General features: G+C 43.8%; 1 long non-coding RNA gene across 2 annotated transcripts; it reads left to right on the top strand.

The window, feature by feature from the left end:
• The first annotated feature begins 12,078 nt into the window (after positions 1-12,078).
• On the top strand, positions 12,079-17,223 carry LOC308199830. Of its 2 annotated transcripts, none has more exons than XR_013955001.1 (3): positions 12,079-13,833; positions 14,592-14,699; positions 14,904-17,223. It is a non-coding gene; the product is annotated as an uncharacterized lncRNA (long non-coding RNA). The 2 variants fall into 2 exon arrangements; XR_013955002.1 differs by having other exon boundaries at positions 12,079-14,699; positions 14,904-15,040; positions 15,140-17,223.
• Positions 17,224-18,755: the final 1,532 nt, after the last annotated feature.

The following is an 18,755-nucleotide window of genomic DNA, read 5'->3' as shown; positions in this document are numbered from 1 at the left end:
CACAGATATGTGCTACTCTTTTACCAAAATGCACAAAGAATTGCAATTGTTTCAGTGCCAGGTGATCTTGACTAACACACACCGTGTGTTATTTGCCACGTTGACTGTCCAGACCAGATCTCAAATCGCCTCTCCCCACAGTGAAGCATGTTGTGTGAGCCTCTGCAAAAGCCCTGCCGAGTGAGGAGGGCTTTAAGCACAGCATCATTAGGAGTTTGCCTGCATTTATTCCTGGGGATGTAGCAAATAGCTGTTGTCCATGTTCATGTGCTAAATATCGTTAGTGTCTCTTCCTTTGCATTACCACGGTGGTAGCACTGCTAATGCAAACAGTTCGCAAAAGGAAACTTGACCTTACATGACTTGCACCTAAGTCCATTCAAATCTCTGTCACAAATGGTTTGATACTGCCTAAGGCCAGAGAGATTTTCCAGTCCTGTGAGTCTGTGTTTAACACAAACTAAAACCACTTCAAATCAGTGATGGAGAGGAATATCTTCTCATCCTGCCAAAGGTTTCAACTTTTGGCAGGTATCTGACTCACCAGCACGCACACAGGACACGGTTTGGGTTTAGGATGCCTGAACATCCTTCTGCACAGCTCATTCAATCATACATGATTTGTAAAAACTGTCTGACAGTGGAGTTTGTAGGGACCCTTCAACTGGGTTGGTGTTTCATTGGGCAAGAGCAGCGTCTGTCTCAACCAGCCTTTGAAGAAAGCCTCTAACCTAGGCATTAATTAGCTGCAGCTCACCTCGCTTGCTCACCGGTGCCAGCGAGAAGCAGCAGGCTGTCAGCAGATTAATAAAGCTAGATAGTCTGGATACAGCCTTAGCTGTCTAGACGATTCCCTACCGCTGGGTATTTCTACACAGAGCAGTCTCTGGAGTTGTTTTCAGACACCGTGCTTCTGTCTGAGGGTTCGCTGACGGTGTTGTGCTTGACCATTGCAAAGGGAAAAGGTGCTGAAGTAACACACTGTCTCTCCTGAGTCAATGGAGTCACTGAAAAGATCTTAGAAAAGAAGGAAAGGCCTTAATACATCATGGTTTTATCTCATCTAACTGTAAAACCTCTCCCTGTTTTGACATATGCCTATGCAGATGTTTTGATGCTTTAATAGTCCTTTCAATAGTCCTTTTTTCTGAACACAACCCAGCTTTTCTGAGAAACTTTTCTGTCCCATAATGAACTGCAATGCTTATGGAAGAAAGAGAACATCATGTCTGGGGAATGAAAAAAATTCCATTAGCACATTCCACAGACTTATTATTATAATCAATAAGAGTTTATTTTTCCTCCTAAAAATGCAAGATCATCCTGCAGAATGGCCTTTTAAATCTTTGATTTCACTTCAGCACAGATGAAACAACATTAACCTTTAGACTTTCAGTTTATCTGTGCATAAGTTAAGGATTTCTTAAGGAAAACAATCCTTTTGTGTAACTCTATGAAAGGTTACACAAGCAACAGAAGATTTTCGGAGCAAACTCAGAAACTGCAGAAAACCTTACAGGGTCCCTGGAGAGGGCAGCTGCAGGTTAGTAAGGCTTTGAGGTACAGATGCAATAGGTCTCAAAACTGGGAATTCCTCCACATCAGGCTGGCATGTTTTAAACAAAGGGCAGGACCCTCTGCTAATGGAGCTGTAGTGGCTCATGCTGGTGGAGATTTTTGGCAATGTCCAGTGCTGTGGTTAGGCAGCATAAACATCTGCACAAAGAGTGATTCCTGGCATCCTTGCAGCTCTTTTCCCAGGTTAGTGTATTTCCAGGCACTTGAAAGTTCCTTTCTCTCAATAGCAGTGATCCATCATTATAAAAACAAGCATAACAGACAAAGCGAAATGGCTAGTTTTGCTCTAACTCCATTGACCTCACTAGATTTACATTAGACAGGACTTCAGAGTAATAAATTTGCATTTGCGCAATTACCAGGAATGTGCTCCAATTCCTCCCAGCCCAAATGCTATTGATTTCCTGGGCACTGGAGCAGCGCAATGCAGCCCATGCATCTGCAGAGGGCCAGCACCATGCTGGTGCAGCTCGACAAGGGGTGCAGATGAACCCTGAACCCCCCACATTTATCCTCACCTCCTGAAGCACCAGGGAGGAAAGTTTCTGGAGCAGCCTCCTGGTAAAAGGCAGTAAAATAGCCTAACAGAGCGATCAATTTCTAAATGGAAATCAGTGGGATTATAAATGTCATTGTGAGCTCCGTGAAAACACAGGGCAGGACTCAGGGATGCTTGCAGTAACTTCCAGTACAGGGTTTCCTCTTCTGTATTCAAGGGAAAATCAGCAGTGCTTAATACTATATTCTTTCCTGTAGCATGAAGAGGAATTGAGCCAAAATTTGCCAAGGTGCAATAAATATTATTAGCCTCCTAGGGCATAACAAGGTTGGACAAAGTTTTTTGAATGACTGGCTGAGCCACAGGAATATTTCATTAATTGTGGATGATATTCAGAGAGCAGCCTTAAAAATCAGCAGAGGAAGTATTCAGTTTGTGTGAAGAATGATGAAAGGATGCTGCCTGCATGTGTGGGTACAGCAACCTACAGCTCTTACAGGAATGTGGGCACCTTTGAGGAAAACGCTTTGGTTAGGGCAGTTAATTACTGCTATGTAATTTGACAAAAAAAGACTGAATTAAGTCAAGGGAAAACTGATAGAAACACAGGCAGCCTTAAGACACAAGCCATACTTATGGTAACTCTTCTTTTTTGGAAGCAGATCACCCACCTGCCTCTTCCTTATGAAATGAGAGATCTTAAAGATCACTGAAGAGGAGGGACTCAAGAGCAATGCATTTGTTAGCAAGTCATAAATTTGCAGGGAGAAAGCGAGGGGAGCAGAAAAAGAATGAACTTGAATTTCACAAGGGCGCGAGGCGTCCTCAAACCTTGAGTTGCTCGGTTGGTGGCACGAAGCCATCGGCTGGGAGAGGCAGAGTCGCAAGGCAGCCTCCGACACTGAGGTTCACAAGTCGTTAACCAGCGATGTGAAGACGTGCTCGACAGGCTGCAGGTTAAATGACCTCGTGGGTTTAATGCTTAGTCCTGATAATACGCTGGGGAAACTTCTGAGGAGGGTAATTGGCCGAAATGGAATTAACGATAAAGCCTATGATCGAAGTTAACACTCCTGGGAACTTCTATTATTTTTTTTTTCAGTTACACTGCCCTGTCTTATTATGTCTTAGAACATGGCACAGATGACAGGTCCTGGGTGAAATGAAGACCTCTGCCCATCCTCAGAAGGCTAAAGTTAGAGGACGTTTCAAAGCAAGGTTGCTCATCCCAATAAACATAAAATCTTAATCTAATCTGAAACAAAAGATGTCCTTTCATGTATAAGCCACTCAACTCTTTTAAAAACCATTTAAAATACTTTAAATTTGCATTTTTTTTACTTTAAGATTTGACTTCTATTTCCAGCACATTAAAATTCTCCCCTCCACTTCTTTTTAGTCAAAGCTCTTCACTGAATTCTTCTTCAGTTTATAAATAGTTTTGGTCCCTCTAAACCATCATTTTTTTGACTTTCATATTTCTAGAAAAAAAAAAAAAAGGCTGCTATTATTAGTCACCTACAGCCTTCAAGATATTATCCAGAGAGTATTGTCAAACAACTTCTGTTCCACTGTTACTGGGAAGACACCCTATTGAATGGATATTTTTGCTTTGACCAGTCACTTGAGACAGGTTTCTCAACCCACAGTTGTGCAATCAGTTAGCAATTTATTTTGAGGTCAAAAATACCCTTAAAGTAATTTTTCAGTTTGCTCTGACACAGCTTGTGCTCCCAGCTGCCTTTTTTTTTGTCTGAGCCCAAGTCACCATGCTTGGTGAACGACTCCTGTCCATAGTGCAGGGGATACACCTGAGATCCCACCCTACTGGATGAGTGCTCCTGTTTCTTGCTCTTGCCCCATCTGAGATATAATTACAACCTATTTCACCTGTACTTAAGTCAGGTTTGGAGGATATTTAGCAAGCTCACATTCAAAATAAAAGCTTTATCTTGCAATGGGTGACAGTTTTCTATGGAGACATCTCCTAGCAAGCCAATTAAACAACTCATAATGTGGATTTCCTTGTGCGGATAAATATGGCGCGCTGCAACTCTTCCCTTCCCCATGACCACTCTGTTCTGCTGGTGAAAAAAAAAGAGACTTTCTTAAGCTTTTTATCCTGTGAAATCACCTCACCTATCATTTACAGGCATGGAGTTTTTCTGCTCACACATGCTGTCAGTCGTTCTGTGGGGTTATTTCTCATGCAAACCAAAATAGTTCCTGATTTAAAATGTTCCTCAACCTGACTGTTCATATGATAAATGACATAATGGAGTCGCATTCGTTAGCACCAGAAGCAAACTCCAAAATAGAACCAGACAATTACTAAACAAACATTCTGTAATTATCTTTTCTTTCCTGGCCAGCTGAACGATGAAGAGAGAAGCAATGTGTGGAGCTCATGATTAGAGCTGGTCATTTAGGCAAGAAAAAAATATCGATGTCAAGCATATTTCATCAATCAGAGCATGGAAGGAGCTGGTTTCAGCTGATGGGGCCAATATTGTGGCAGATGTTGATTGTTTCTCCTGGTGTTGACTCCCACTGACTTCCCTTTTTATACATTTAATCCGTCTCCTACAATAACATCATGCAATCTTCTCTGGCGTCTTTTCTTCTGACTTGCATTAATAATTGATTCCCTTGCTTTTAGGCATGCTCTTGGGCTGCAGCCATTGCCAACACCTTGATATAAATCTTTGGACATGTCATACTATATATCACTTTATACACGTTTGAATACTACAATGAGGTGTTTGCAAGTAGGCATGTCCTCATAAGAACTGCAAGTCTTTTACAGACCTTCGTTAGTCCTTCTTTGGAGCTCATTAGTCCATTATCTGGCAACGTAATAGCCTTGTTCTGAGGCACACCATTATTTCAGTTACAGAATGACCATAATTAGGCTCGTTGTTTATTAGGATTTCATCGTTTAGTCTGCAGATGGGAGCCTGTATAAATCTTAATTAAAAGAAAAATACTTGTTGCTTAAGCATGATCTTAACCTTAAATGTTATTCTTCAAGTAAAGGACAAACGTGAATGCTCCTTTGTATATAGCAAGGGTAACACCTATTTAATTACTTGTCCAAGGGAAAGAAATGTTCCAGATCTTTGGACCAAAAGAGCTCAGAGATGGTGCACATGCTTGTGAAAGAATTTGTGTGTACTTGGCTTTAGCAAGTAGTGTCTCTGGGCAGATATCTCTGTTCTGTGCAGTCCCCAGGGGCCATGGTGACCTTCAGTGCGTTGGCTGCGGGGGTGTTTGCCGGAGGTGCAGGCAAGGAGAGCACCACGAGGAGGGCTCCGGGGAAATCTTGAAGGATGCGCTGGTGGTAAAACAACAGCATGGTCCCCTCCGCAGGCTGCTAAAAGTGGCTTCTGCCTGGTGGCAGATGGGAAGAGAGTTTGGTTTTATTAGGTCGTTCCGGAAAACATTTCATTTTTTGGATGAGGAAGCAGTTTCTTTCGATGTAAAGTACAAACTGCCACCGGGGAATATCCTGGAGGGAAGAATCTATAGTTTAAGGTTGATTTGTTCAAAATATTTTGCTTGTATTTATGAACAGCATGGCACAGCCGACAACTGAACTGCAACACGGGGTGAAGTTTAGTCATTCCTGACAGCATTTATAACAAATATTGTAGTTAGCTGAGCTCCTGGTGAGCTCCACGAAGGGAGCGTTTGGCCCCTGAAGCTCTGCAGCTCAGTGGTGTGGGGTCTGTGGAATAACCATCACACAAGTCCTTGATGCATCGTGCTCTAGATGGTAAACACCAAGCCAGGTGGATTGCTAGAGACGTGCCCAAAGCAGCGGTGGGTGCACCCAGCACAACAGAGCTGTTGAATCCCGCAGGCCTCCTCCTCCACCTGCCTGCAGAGGAAAGGAGCTGTTGCAAAGCCCCAGGGAGCAGCTCTGAATGTTTTTCTCCCCATAGCCAGGTGTGCTTGCACTTCTGGAAGCAGCTCGTTGAGTCCTTTGCATTTCCTTTATATTTCCAAAGGGCATGTGCTTTTGTTATTGCTGGTAGCATCTGTCATCTCTTCCTGAAACAGCTCTCCAGGCAAGAGGTAGATAAATTTTGGTGGCACTATGGATAAAATCAGCTACTGCGAGTTTCTGTAACAAAACAAACAACACTCCAGCCCTGCATTCAACACGGGAAAGAAGTTTTAATATGCAAAGCAATAACTCACAAGAAATCTGTTGTCCTCTTTCCATTAACCTTTAAGATTAGCCTAAAGAAACGTAGAAGATCTGTCCTTTCCTCCTCCCATCGCTGTGCTTCAGTACGGAGTCCGTGGCTTAACTTAGTAAAGTGCTATCGGGCAGAGATAGCTCTATCTTGTGTTCCTCTGTAATAAGCTGGGGATTGAGGATACAAGCAGAGCCAGTTCATCACCGTGACCTAATGACATTCAGTAAATGCAAGTGCTTTGAACTGCTTTACTCCAAGAGCACAGGATGATTGATTAAATTTCCAAGAGCATTTAATGATTGATTAAATCTTGAGTGTTTAAGATCAGAAATAAAGTTGTGGGATGCTGCAAAAGGCCAAAAAAAAAAAGCTGCGGGAAACATTGACTGGAAATCACTTCAAGTGTTAGGGAGCATATTGTCTTCCCAGACCCAGGGAAAATATCTATTTTCTTTTCTTTTCTTTTCTTTTCTTTTCTTTTCTTTTCTTTTCTTTTCTTTTCTTTTCTTTTCTTTTCTTTTCTTTTCTTTTCTTTTCTTTTCTTTTCTTTTCTTTTCTTTTCTTTTCTTTTCTTTTCTTTTCTTTTCTTTTCTTTTCTTTTCTTTTCTTTTCTTTTCTTTTCTTTTCTTTTCTTTTCTTTTCTTTTCTTTTCTTTTCTTTTCTTTTCTTTTCTTTTCTTTATTTTATTTTATTTTATTTTATTTTATGTCAGGAGGTAACATCAAACTTGTTCAGCTGGTCCAAGAGAGAAATTAGTCTGGTCTCCCTGATTTCTATATGTTCAGCAGATTATGCAATATCAGATCAAATGCTATTGCTTGAAGATTCATGGGATGTGGCTTGAAGATCGAACTGACAAGTGGAAGGGCTGGGGCAGATGTGGGACTGAATGTGCCATTATAAAGATTAAATATAAATGCCATTATAAATATAAAATTTATAAAAATGAATTATAAACACAAAAACTGATCTTTTTTTATTCCTTCCTTTTTCAAAATTTTTTTTCACTTTTTTACACTATTATGACTTACTTTTTTTTTTTGCCCAAAATGTATCTCCTTAGTTAAAAGCAGAAAATTCTGTATTTCCATGTGTAAGTGATTGTTTTCAGCTGTGATATCCTACCTCTCAAGGGAATTAATGAGTAAAGAAGAGCTCTTCATAATGCATGTGTGCATGTCTGTGTATTGATATTATTTTGTTTATTATTTATGTTGTGGAAGCTTATTCAAAACACTCATGTAGAGTGTGGAAAATACTCATGTAGAAAAATCATGGACCTGTGTCTCTGCCTTGTTCCTTTCAGTGACATCTCAGGACTCTGTGTGTGACCCCACGATGGGCTTCAGCACAGTGCCACAGCCTCCATCGCGCAGGGACAGGGAGCTGCAGGGCCTGATTCCTGCTCCAGGGTCCAGCTGCTGATACCTCTAAGACCCGCTCTACCACACCAGATAGGTGGTTTCGCCCCTTGTGCCTGCTCCAGCTCCACTCTGCAGCCATGGCCATGATGAGAGGCACACCGCAATGCCGTGAGAGACCCAGGGAGCCGGCACCAGAGACTTCAGCATCCTGCTGGAAGTGCCAGTCTTCTGAGGGAGCAAGGAAGAGAGGGCTCTTTTGATTGAAAATAGGTCAAGATTTAATTCAAATGCAGATACATTCTCAGATGTGCAGAAATTTGAACCGGCATTGAGTGTTCCTTTTTTCCCCCCATTTGATGCTCGTTATTTGAAAGATGTACAAAATTTCTAGGTTTCTAGTGTCGGTGATGACCTAATAATGCAGCAAAGCTCTCCCCACTGTCCCTTCCCCAAAAAGCTTCCTGAAGTTTTAGTCACCATTTCACATATCACTGCATACACATCCCCCTTCTCATCACTGGCATGGTGGAGAGTTACTGCGTTATATTGTACGGCAGAAGGATCATGATATGAAATGCAATACAGAGGCACAGGCAATTATGGTATCCTTGAATTCTCTGCCAGGAGCATGGAAAGCAGTTCAATTTCAAACCTAATGAGATTAATTTGCAAGTCACTTTTATTGAACCTTTTGTGATTTTGCTATTCTCTCCAACAACTACAAGTCTTGACTAATAAAAAAGTGTTATTATATATAACGGAGAATTTCTGTGTGTCTGTGCACAGTGTGGCTGGAAGGGACAGACTTTAGCTAGATTTTTTTAATATTTTCTCATTAGTGACCAGGCATTACTGTTCAAACCTGTTTGGTGCAAGTTCCCAATCATGGCTCCTTAGCAACTGAAGTAATGTTAAATTAAATTGATAAATGATGCTCTAAAAATGAAAAATTCCAGCAGGGAGATTAATTTGTGATGCCCTTTTAGAAAAGATTTACAGGATGTGATGTGCATTTGCTATCTGCCAAGAGCAATTCTTCAGCACCTGAATACACAAGCTTTGCAAAACTGTTTTCTGATGAAGTGTAGTTAGCCCTGCTCACCCTTCCCACACAATGGGGTTGGGCTGTGCCTACCTTTCTGGAGCACACCCTGGGAGCCTCCTTTCTTTATATACCTGGGGAAGGGGATGGGTACTCTGGACGATGCAAAGCTGCAGGTGCTTTCTCTGGGCTAAGCTCCCCAACCATTTCCATGTCTTTCCTCCAGTCTGTCCTGCCACGTACCAAAGCCCTGCCATGACTTCCAGCTACATCACTGTGAACTCGCTAGTGCAAAGCTGCTTGTTTCATACCCTCCAGATCCCTTTTCCTTTTCACTGACTGCTTTATATTTCAGGCAGTCCTTCTGACATGTGCACTTAATCAGTTTGTGACAAGAATATGGGTCAATGGATGAGCTCTGAATAAACAGCAAGAGCCTAAAATTGGAAATAGGGACTGCTCTGTTGAGCACAGTTCTGGTGTCCTGGCTCCCACAATGGCTAGAGGAAAGTGAAGGGAGAAATTACAAGTTATGTTTCTTCTTTACCTCTGTTAATCTGAATCTAGGTTATGCATCAAAATGGACAGCCTTTCCAAATAACACTCCATCATTCTGCAAATTCTCCTTTTCCATATTGATGTCCAATTCTTTTCACAGTTGTGCTTGGCTCTTGTTCTCAATAATTTCCAGCAGCCTCGTATTTCACAGGACATCTATACAATAGCTGTGAAATCTTTTGATGAGTTTTTAAAGGTTGGATTAAAGGATTTGACACCCATGAACTACCTGCCAGTTGGCTGCCAGTGCCTTCTAGCTTCTCTTCCCTGTGTTGTTGCTATCAAAGTAAATTCTTGGCCACAGAATATTTAACATTTTGCCTTGAGAGTGGCAGTGACTCTCAAAAGGTTATCTTCAGGCTCTTATTCTTTGATAAAGAATGAAACAACATCCATCAAATCAACACATCTATTCCCATGGGACTACACAGTCTTGGGTATGCTGTAAGCCTTTCTCCTAGAGCCAAAAACCATTGGAGATGGAAGCAGCCATGTCCAGGTTAGCTAGTCCATCCTCAGGTTACCTGGTCCATCTGCTTTCCCTGACAAGACAGAACTGAACTTTATAACATGTTCTCCAATCCCCTTTTTAATAGGTTTCATAGCAGGATTTATTCCTTCTTCTTATCCTGCAACCATAACTCATAGGCTAACGAACAAGTCATTTGCTCCTGACAGCCACCTCATGCCTCTCGTGACAGTCCTTTGATCTTTGCCTGCTACGGGCAATGACTTACATTTTCCAATATCTGTGCGGTGTAACAGATGTCCTTGGAGTCTGTGCAGCCAAAACCTTCCTTCTGGTTTGAAAACATTATCTTTCTAGCATTATTTGCCCAACAGCCTGCAAAAGGCCAGACTGTGGGAAATCAAAGTATATGAAGCCCAACTGACCCACTGATTTTATCCGAGTGGATCTATTTTAGTCCAAAGCTCCTACTGTTGGCAGTTCCATTTATTTCTGGTAAATTACATAAAAATACTCCTAGACTCCTTGTGAGTCCTGAGAGAACGGGTATTTTGTCATGGAGCAGAGAAGAGTTTGTGACTCTCTCTCACTTTTAATTCCACCACCAGTGACTTCCGTCTGTAATGTTTTGAATAGAGCATTGTGTTCCCCCTGCTCCATGCTGTCAACCTCTTTAGGCAGACAGCAGCTCTGTCACAGCTGGGTGTGATGCTGGAACTTACCGCCCTTCAAGGAAGATGGTCTCCAAGCAAAAATATATTTGGTGTTTAAAATACCTAGATTTATTGAATCAAGTCTTTAACATCAAGAGGTAACGTGCTGTATTTTATGTAGAAAACAATTTTCCCTGCCAGATGAAATCCGAAGGCAGAGTGCCTCTTATTTGATATAGCTGCTTGGGCATTACTCTGTCTTGGGATTAATGGTGATGGTGTAATTTAGATTCTGTAACAACCTGAGACAGATGGATTTACAGAGTTATCAGTCTAGCCACATACAGGCAGCTCTGCTTTAATTGAATTTAGTGCTGGGAAAGGAAGAACTTGATGAAAGGAACTCCTCCTCCTCCTGCCTTGAGAATGAATGTCCAGCTGAGGCAGGAGCAGCATGCCTTGCCTTTACAGCTAGCGCAGGCAGGAGCTGCAGGCAGGACAGCAGAGGAACGGCGCCTGGGTGGGTGCACAGAGGGTGCCAGGGAGCAAAGGGCAGCAAGGAGGCTTGCTGCTCTTCGTGCCCACCCCAGGGCATCCTGAGGCTTGGGAAGCAGTCCTAGGAGAGTTTATAGCTCACCTGCCAAGTCTGCCCTGGAGGTGCGCTTTATTTCGTTGCCTATTCTAAAGAAACAGGGCTGCGTGATCATACTCTGTCTCTGCCTGGCTGTCAGACTCATTCCTGTGGCTCCAGAAACTGCGGCCTGTTTTTAGCCTGATGTGAGTCTTCGCAAATCCTCTGAAAAATAATAGTGACCTTCTGCAAATTTAGGGAAAAAAAGTCTGACTAAGCAGAAAAGAGAGAAGTGTTAACACTTCCATAAGCTTGACAATGTGAGCTCGGCCTTCTTGGACACCAAGGAAAGGAGAAAGAACAAGAATTAAAGCACTGCCTGTGGCCCCACAGCAGGGAAACACCTGTCTTATCAGACACAGAGGAATTCACCCATGAGGCACAAATCCTTCAGGAAACAAACCCAGCTCTCCTGTTTGTGGATCTGTGTGCTTGACAGGCATTCACCCCCACGGAAATGGCCTAAGGCTTTTCACCCCTTCTCTGTAGGCCACGTAGGCCACATCAGATATGGGGACCCTGGGACAACGGGAGTGGCATGGGGCTGTTGGGCTGAGACCTGGAGTGGGAGAGGAGCACCTCTGAAATGCTGAAATGCCAACCTCCGGCTGCCTTGCTCGACGCCCGGACACCCTCTCTTTTTTTCTCACTGTGTTGGCAGAAGATTTGCGAGTACATTGCCATGTGCCATTTCAAGCTTCATTTGAATAAACGTCCCATATAATAGACTTTTATAGCTCTCTTTCTGTGAATTCTAAATTAACGCAACTAATTAAAATGTTCCAAAGTTTTATGTAAATAACTAATTAGCATTTGAGAAGGAATAGTAAATTCACAGATGGTTGTGCTCCATTCAGGGCCCACTCTGCTCTCACTGGCTGTAGCCAGAGCAGGGTTAGGCCCCTGGTGCAACATCCTCCATGGCAGGAGCTCACCACCCAGGTTTCACCCTGAGGATGGCCTAGCACCATACGCCCTACCTGCAGGAGTGGGAACCCCTCATCTTGCAGGATTAGGCCCATTCTTTCCACCTCTGACACCACAGCTTGCAAGAGAAAGGAGAAAATGGGAGCGTGGATGGGAGCCTTGAAGAAGATGAGGGCTGTGCCCAGGAGATGAGGTGGGTGCCTGAGCTGTGGTTTTCAGTGTTCATTTTGGTGCTGCTGTGTTTCCAAATGCTCCAAGAAGAGGATGTTCCTCTAGAAAGCCTTCTCTTTCAGGTATTCAAGGTGTGTTACTTAACAGATGCAGGTGAACCTCAGGACTCCTGGGTTAAGGCCCCAGTGCTGCCACCGAGTCCTTGGAGGACTGTTCAGTCACTCACACACTGTGTCCAAGCATCCTCAGAGGTACACAAGCTAAACATTTTGTTCTCTCATAGGAATGGGGCTAATCAGTGTCTAGCACACTGGAGGGACTTGGAGAGGCATTGCAGGAGCAACTTTTCATCTGGCTTTCCTGGACCTTTGGGTCCTTTGTGGGCTGTCCTTTTCCAGGTTTACCAATGGGGAACTGCTCCATCATGGTGCAGGGGAAGGCTCTGGCCTTTTAAACCTCCCCCTTGTAAGAATGTGAAGGTCTAAAAAAATAGATCCATATTTAATGCTGATTGCAATCCAGGTGGAAGTGAGAAGACCATCACATCCAGGCTCTCGTTTGTACCAAGAGTCTTGCATTTATACTGAACTCTGCAAACCTAAGTGATAGTGAAAAAAAAAAAAAAAGGGAAAAAAAAAACCACCCTGCAAATACAAGGAAGTACTTTCTGAAAGTGGCCAGCTGTGGTTTGTTTACTCTAGAAGAGAGCAAATCATTAAAAAAGGGTGGAGGAGATCATTCTCCCCTCCTATTGAAGAGGTCCTGCACAAAAGTCCTCACCTGCGTTAAGAGCAGCTTTGTGTGTTTGCACCCCTTGCTTCCTGAGCTGCAAAAGGCTGTGAGAGATGGGGGAATTATAAAATCCTGCTTCAGGGAAAATTGAGGCTTTCTGGTGAATTTGAGCCAGATCTCCAGGGAGGGGAGATGGGCTTTGGAAGATTCATGTTGCTAGGAAGATGCTGCCTGGCCAGAGGGAAATTCAGGGAGCAGCACCGGGAGGAGTCAGTGGGGAAATCAAAGGATGAGTTTCAAGGGACAGGTTGAAAGAAGGAAGCATGCAGAGCTTGGCTGGTGAGCAGCTAAAGGATGGAGCTGCTGCAGCAGTCTAAGTATATTTGAACGTGTTGAATTAAAAACAGGAGGTTATCCTTCAGAAATATTACAGGGGACAGATATAAAACTGAGACTAAGTGAAACAGCAAAGCTGGAAGGGGGTTTGCAAGGTGAGGGGGAGAAAGGGCTACACCAAGTGAGCCCCTTGTGCAGCCTTACTTGCAATCCCCGTCTGCCCTGGAGGAGTCCCCCATCTCTGTCTGTCTGTGTATGTGTGCTGCGAGCTCCTGCAGAGCAGGGAGGAAAATGAGAGCTCTCCATCTGCGTTTCCAGCCCGCGTTTCTCAGCCTGTCACCAGCTAGGCAAGAAGGGGAGCTGAGCGGCTGGAGGGCAGCCTGGTGGGGAGGGGGACCCCACGGAGCTCCCTCGGTTCATCCTCACCCTGATCCCGCCTACACAGCTCCTGGGGAGCACAAGACAGGTGGCTCCCCAACATTTCACCCCACACAAAGGATCGCCATATTCCCAGGCAGAATATTTGAATTTTCACCTGTACCAAGAGGAAAGTTAGAGAGCAGCTTGCTGCTGCTGCGTTTCTTGAATACATAAGCACTGACACGAGTCCTCCCAGTTTCTGAGTTTGCAGCTATTTGGCTGCAGCCTGTCCTGAGCTGGCTCTGCAGGTAAGAAATGAGGGTCTGAAAGCACTGTTCAGCCCTGCCCAGGAGGGCTGGGGGCACTTGATGGGTTGAGACCTTCCAGCAACTTTAAATAAGCCTATAAATAAGGACACCTTGCAAAAATTCAAGATGCGATATAAGGCTCAGCAACGGACTGTGACGACGGTCAATAGATATTTGGAAGAGCTGAAAAAGGCAGCAGTTATCTTCACTGAAGGGCACAGCACACTGAGCCTGGCTGCTGGGTGTTGCACCAAGAGGCACATAGGGGTGGCCCTGTGCCTGTGTGGCCCCTCTTGCAGGGCAAAGCCCCAGCCTGGGAGGTTTCTTGGCTACGTAGCACACGTGCCAGCTTATAATGACCAGCAGCAGTGATATATTTCAGTGTTCATTGCTAAGTGGTTCTGCCTAGAAAATTGACTTGAAAATGTGTTTCAGGATGTGCCAGATATTCTCATGCTAATTTCTCAGCCTAAACCTCCCATGTGGTGTCCAATGTGATATCAGTAACTCAAAGGCAGGGGAAAATGAAGCCTCTATCTGCTTTCAAGCAATTTATTCTCCTTTTGTCTTTTTACTTCCAGCAGCTAAGTAAATTACAGGGATTAAAATACAAAAGACATTTAATTTTTTAACTGTAATTTCTTAGCTCCTGGCAACAGAGTAACAAAAAATGAAAGGAAATTAAGAAAGAAAAGAATTAAAATGCAGATACCATTTCTAATGATTAAAATACAAATACAATTTTAACTGATTAAAAGTAAGAGGACCTGTTGGAACACAAAGAGACAGCAGCAGGTTTCAGGATTCAAGTAGCCATAATCAGCTTCAACTTCACATTAAAAACCTGAAGGGGAAAATTTCTGCTGGTGAGTACTTTGCATGTATTTTTGGTATACTCCATCTTTCTCTTTATCCAAGTTCCTTTTAATTTTATCAGCTTTATCCCTAATTCTACTTTTCTATTACCAAGTCTCAAGAGTTATCCAGCCCTTTGAACTGATTTCTGACATGCTCTAGGGGAGGGAGAGCTAGTGAGCTGGAAGAAAGGTCTCTTACATGCTTTTTTTCAGGTGGACTCTAATACAGAGAAGTGGTTACATGGGAAGTTGGTGACAGAGCTGGGAATTATCTCAAGTCCTAATGTCCAAGCCAGAAATAAGAGAAGCCAAACTGCCATTCATTCCTCAGGTGCAACAGATCTTTAAAAGTAATTCTGAGCTCTGAGTTCTCCCACCTTCTGTAAAACCAAACAACATCTAGGTTTAGCCCAAATGCCGTTATTTTTACACTTTTTTTTTTCTTTAAGATCCAGTTGAAGTCTTCAAAATGAAACCACTGCAAGACGAGAAAGAAACACTTTTCTTCATCCTTTCAGCTTGCTGTTGATGCACCACAACACAGCTCTCCACAAAACTGCAACACTGTCCATGGCTTTCTTCTTTTTTTTCCTTTTTCCTTTTTTTTTTTCATGGTGAGATCAGAGCTGGTACCAGAGTTGTAAGCACACATAAGGCACTTGCTGCAAAGGTGCACTAATCAAGGCTGCTTCCCCTGGTAAATGAGAGCAAGAAAGTTCCTGATTAAATCCTTTTATGTATGCTCAATATCTCAGTTGTTGCAGTAGCTATTTTTCATTTGCTCATTATAGGGCTGGAACAGGGGTATTTTGGACAATTCACAGCAATTTCTCACAACTGCTCAATGGACTTTTTATTTTGAAGAGTTTTAGAGATTGGACTTCCCATGAATGTGCAATTTAGGGATTTGAGGACTCTGTGAACACGTAAGTGCTGAAGACATTTTTCTGTAATTCTCAGTCCGTGATATGCACTCACATAGCGGAGAAATCCCTCTTATGAATAACTAACCTAAAAGGAGATTCCTTTTCCATTAGCTTTCTGCCAGGCAAAAGGCTTCTCTGACCCCTTGTTCTCTGCTGGATTTTCCCTGCTGAAACACCCGCAGAGGCAGAAGGGCTCCCTGGACTGCCAGGAACAGCAGCGAGCTGCAGTTGACTCAGATGTGAGAGTGACCTGCGGAGCCTTGCTCCTGGGGAGGATGCAGCAGAACAACGTTATCCTTGTTTGCACTCATTTAAATTAGTGCCCGGAGTCTTTCCTTCCCCCAGTGCAGCACGTCCCCCGCACAGGCTCACAAAGGGCCGTATTCATCACTGAGCAGCAACTAGTTATAATCCTTTTGAAAGACAACAAGCTGTGCCAGCTCCACCAAGGTTTGTTTTAGAGAGTTCATGCTGCCTTGCTCACACAAGCCCAGAGCAGTCTTAGCTGACTTCTGCATATGCAGATGGGATTGGGGGGTTTAAGGATGGACTGGGGCAGTTTCTCCAGTGCTTTGTTTTTTTTTTTTTGGGGGGGGAGAGCAATCAGCTCCCCACAGTTTTCACTTTGTGAGGACAAGAACCATGCTCCTTTAGGTCTTCTGTCACAGAGAGGCAATGTTCATCCCTTGGTCTTCCCATTATCCTTCTCTTCTCTTGGACTGAACTGAATTTACCTGTCCCAAGTCTTCCCAAGACAGACTGGGAGGATGACTGCAGTCTGGCCGAACCCAGGTGCCAAGAACACAGCTGCAAAAACAAAGGCTGAGCCAACCACAGCAGTGAGGTCGAGTAGGGAGGGGAAGCTCCCAGCAGACATGTACTGGACAAAAAAACTGATTGTGGTGGTTATGTGAAAACACAGAGACACAAAAAAGCCAATACATGTTTAATTAACTCTTGTTGGTCAACATCAGGCAGCCCTGCCTTTCCTCATCTTCTTTCCACATCACATTTCTCCACATTCTCCATCCTGACCCATATCCTTCCCACATCGTATATGTGCCTGTCCCACTTCTCCTCCTCCTGCCTCTCTTCTCTTACTTAAAGTCATGGCCCCGTGCTGGACTCCACTGGGAGGTTGGTCAGAGCTCAGCAAAGTGGTTGCTGCCTCAAAAAGCATCCCCAGCAGCCACCAAATGTTCTGAAGTCAGCTAAAGAGCTTTAAATGTGTTTAAACTGTTAGCTGGGCTTATCAGCTGCCAGGGGCTCTGTGTGGGCTCCTACTTGCTGGCAAATCCCCTCCCACTCTCACCAAAATCCAGAGGTCCTCAATGTGTTCCCTGCAACCTTGGCTCAAACCAAAAATACAAGTGAAAGTTGTCTCATGACACTCAAGCAAACAAGGCATGTACATGCAAGAATGAGCTCAGTTCCTGAAATGCAGACCCCTAACCCAGTCTTGGCCCTGTCGGACCTGATCCTCCCCAAATTCCCCATGTCCCACTGTTGCATCTCCTCTCATGGCACCCAGCAAGAGCCAGACCCTGAAGGAGCTGGTTTCTGTGGCCACTTTAAAAATCACCCTTCTGATGATCCTGGAGTTGCACATCTTCCTCCCATCAAAAGGACCAGGCCCATTAAGCAGAAGGGATAATGGACAGTCATAAATTGCCATATGTTGCAGGAGTCCCTCTTGCTGCCTGGGAGATGCATTTGTCACCTAGCAACGACACAAGGTGATGAGGAAATAACAGATTTTTAATCTAATGGCCATGAGTCAACAGCTATCAGAGACCAGCCTGCAAAGTCCACTGATGAGGTGGACGCAATTGGTTGAGAAGGAAAGAGAAACCCAACCCAAGGAGAAGGGAGTAGGGGTTGCCTTTCACAAACATATATACATGTGTGTGTATATATATACGTGTGTGTGTGTGTATGTATAGGTATATATATCCTCACAGAATGACAAAAAGTCTGGAGAAAATGCGTCAAATGAGAAATAACTGTCGGACACAAGGCTACCCAGAAGATGAGTCTCTGGGCTTTGCAAAGCCCCAAAGGCAGAAGGCAGAGGATGAGGCAGGAGGGGTCACAGCCTCCCATGGGTTTCAGTGCAGAGCTCCTCTCAGCTTTGTGTCAGGTCCTTGTTTGCTCATCTGAAACCTCTGTATGGGACCGACCAACAGGAAACCTCAAAGTTTGCCCCCGGGGCCAGGAAGCTGAGTAGTGGCAGAGTTCAATTCTCACCTTTTTATTCTAGAAGTTGGCCCAAAACAGAAGCTTTGCATTATTTTTCAGTACTAATAGCTCATGGTGATAACTTCCCTCCTAAATACTGGGGATGATGCATGGGGCAGCAATAAAGTGGGAGCTGTCTGGGTGCTGGCACTGGTGCACAGATAGAGGCGTCTCGCCGGAGCAGAGGAGGGAGCTTCAAGGCAATTAATTGTGGTAGGAAGAAATCTGAAATTAGTGCACTGACGGATGATCTCTTTGAAGCTTGAAACTGTAAGAGTCACAAGGTTCCCAGCAAGGCTGTGCACATTTTTATACTACAGGATCTTTTTCTTTTAAGAAAACAGCTAAGAAATTGGTTTGGCATTTCCCTCTTGAACGAAATTGAAAAGGACTGGTCTGAACCAGGACTCCAACATGTTCAGACCATTTATATTGTGTAGTACATCCACTTAGCAACAGTGTAAGAGGTGCTTTCTCAGAAGGCATCATTTCAGAGACTTGCCTTTAATTAACAGTGAGCTGAAATACACGTTTGAGAAGAACAGGGTATGGACTGTGTGTATTCAAAACTTTAACAATAATTAAGAAACCTGAGCATGTATCCAAGTTGGTTAGAGTTCTTGACCCCTTAGCTGAAGAAAAACCATGGAGACATGCCTCCAGATCAACTTAGCTTTGTCAATCATTACTGAATTAATAGCACCACGACATAATGCTTAACTTCTGGAGCGACGGCTAAACATATTCACAGCAACACCCTTTGTGTTAAACCTGGAAGAACCGTAGCTAATGATGCATCTCTGCCAAGGGCTGTAAACTTCTGTGACAATCTATTACTGACTGCCAAACACACTGAGATCATCCCCACTTTGTGGTGATCAGAGTTATGGTGCAAGTGGTC

The sequence above is a fragment of the Anser brachyrhynchus genome, assembly GCF_964034855.1.
Source record: "Anser brachyrhynchus genome assembly, chromosome: 9".
Classification (NCBI taxonomy): domain Eukaryota; kingdom Metazoa; phylum Chordata; class Aves; order Anseriformes; family Anatidae; genus Anser; species Anser brachyrhynchus.
This window is presented reverse-complemented; position numbering and strand designations above follow the sequence as displayed.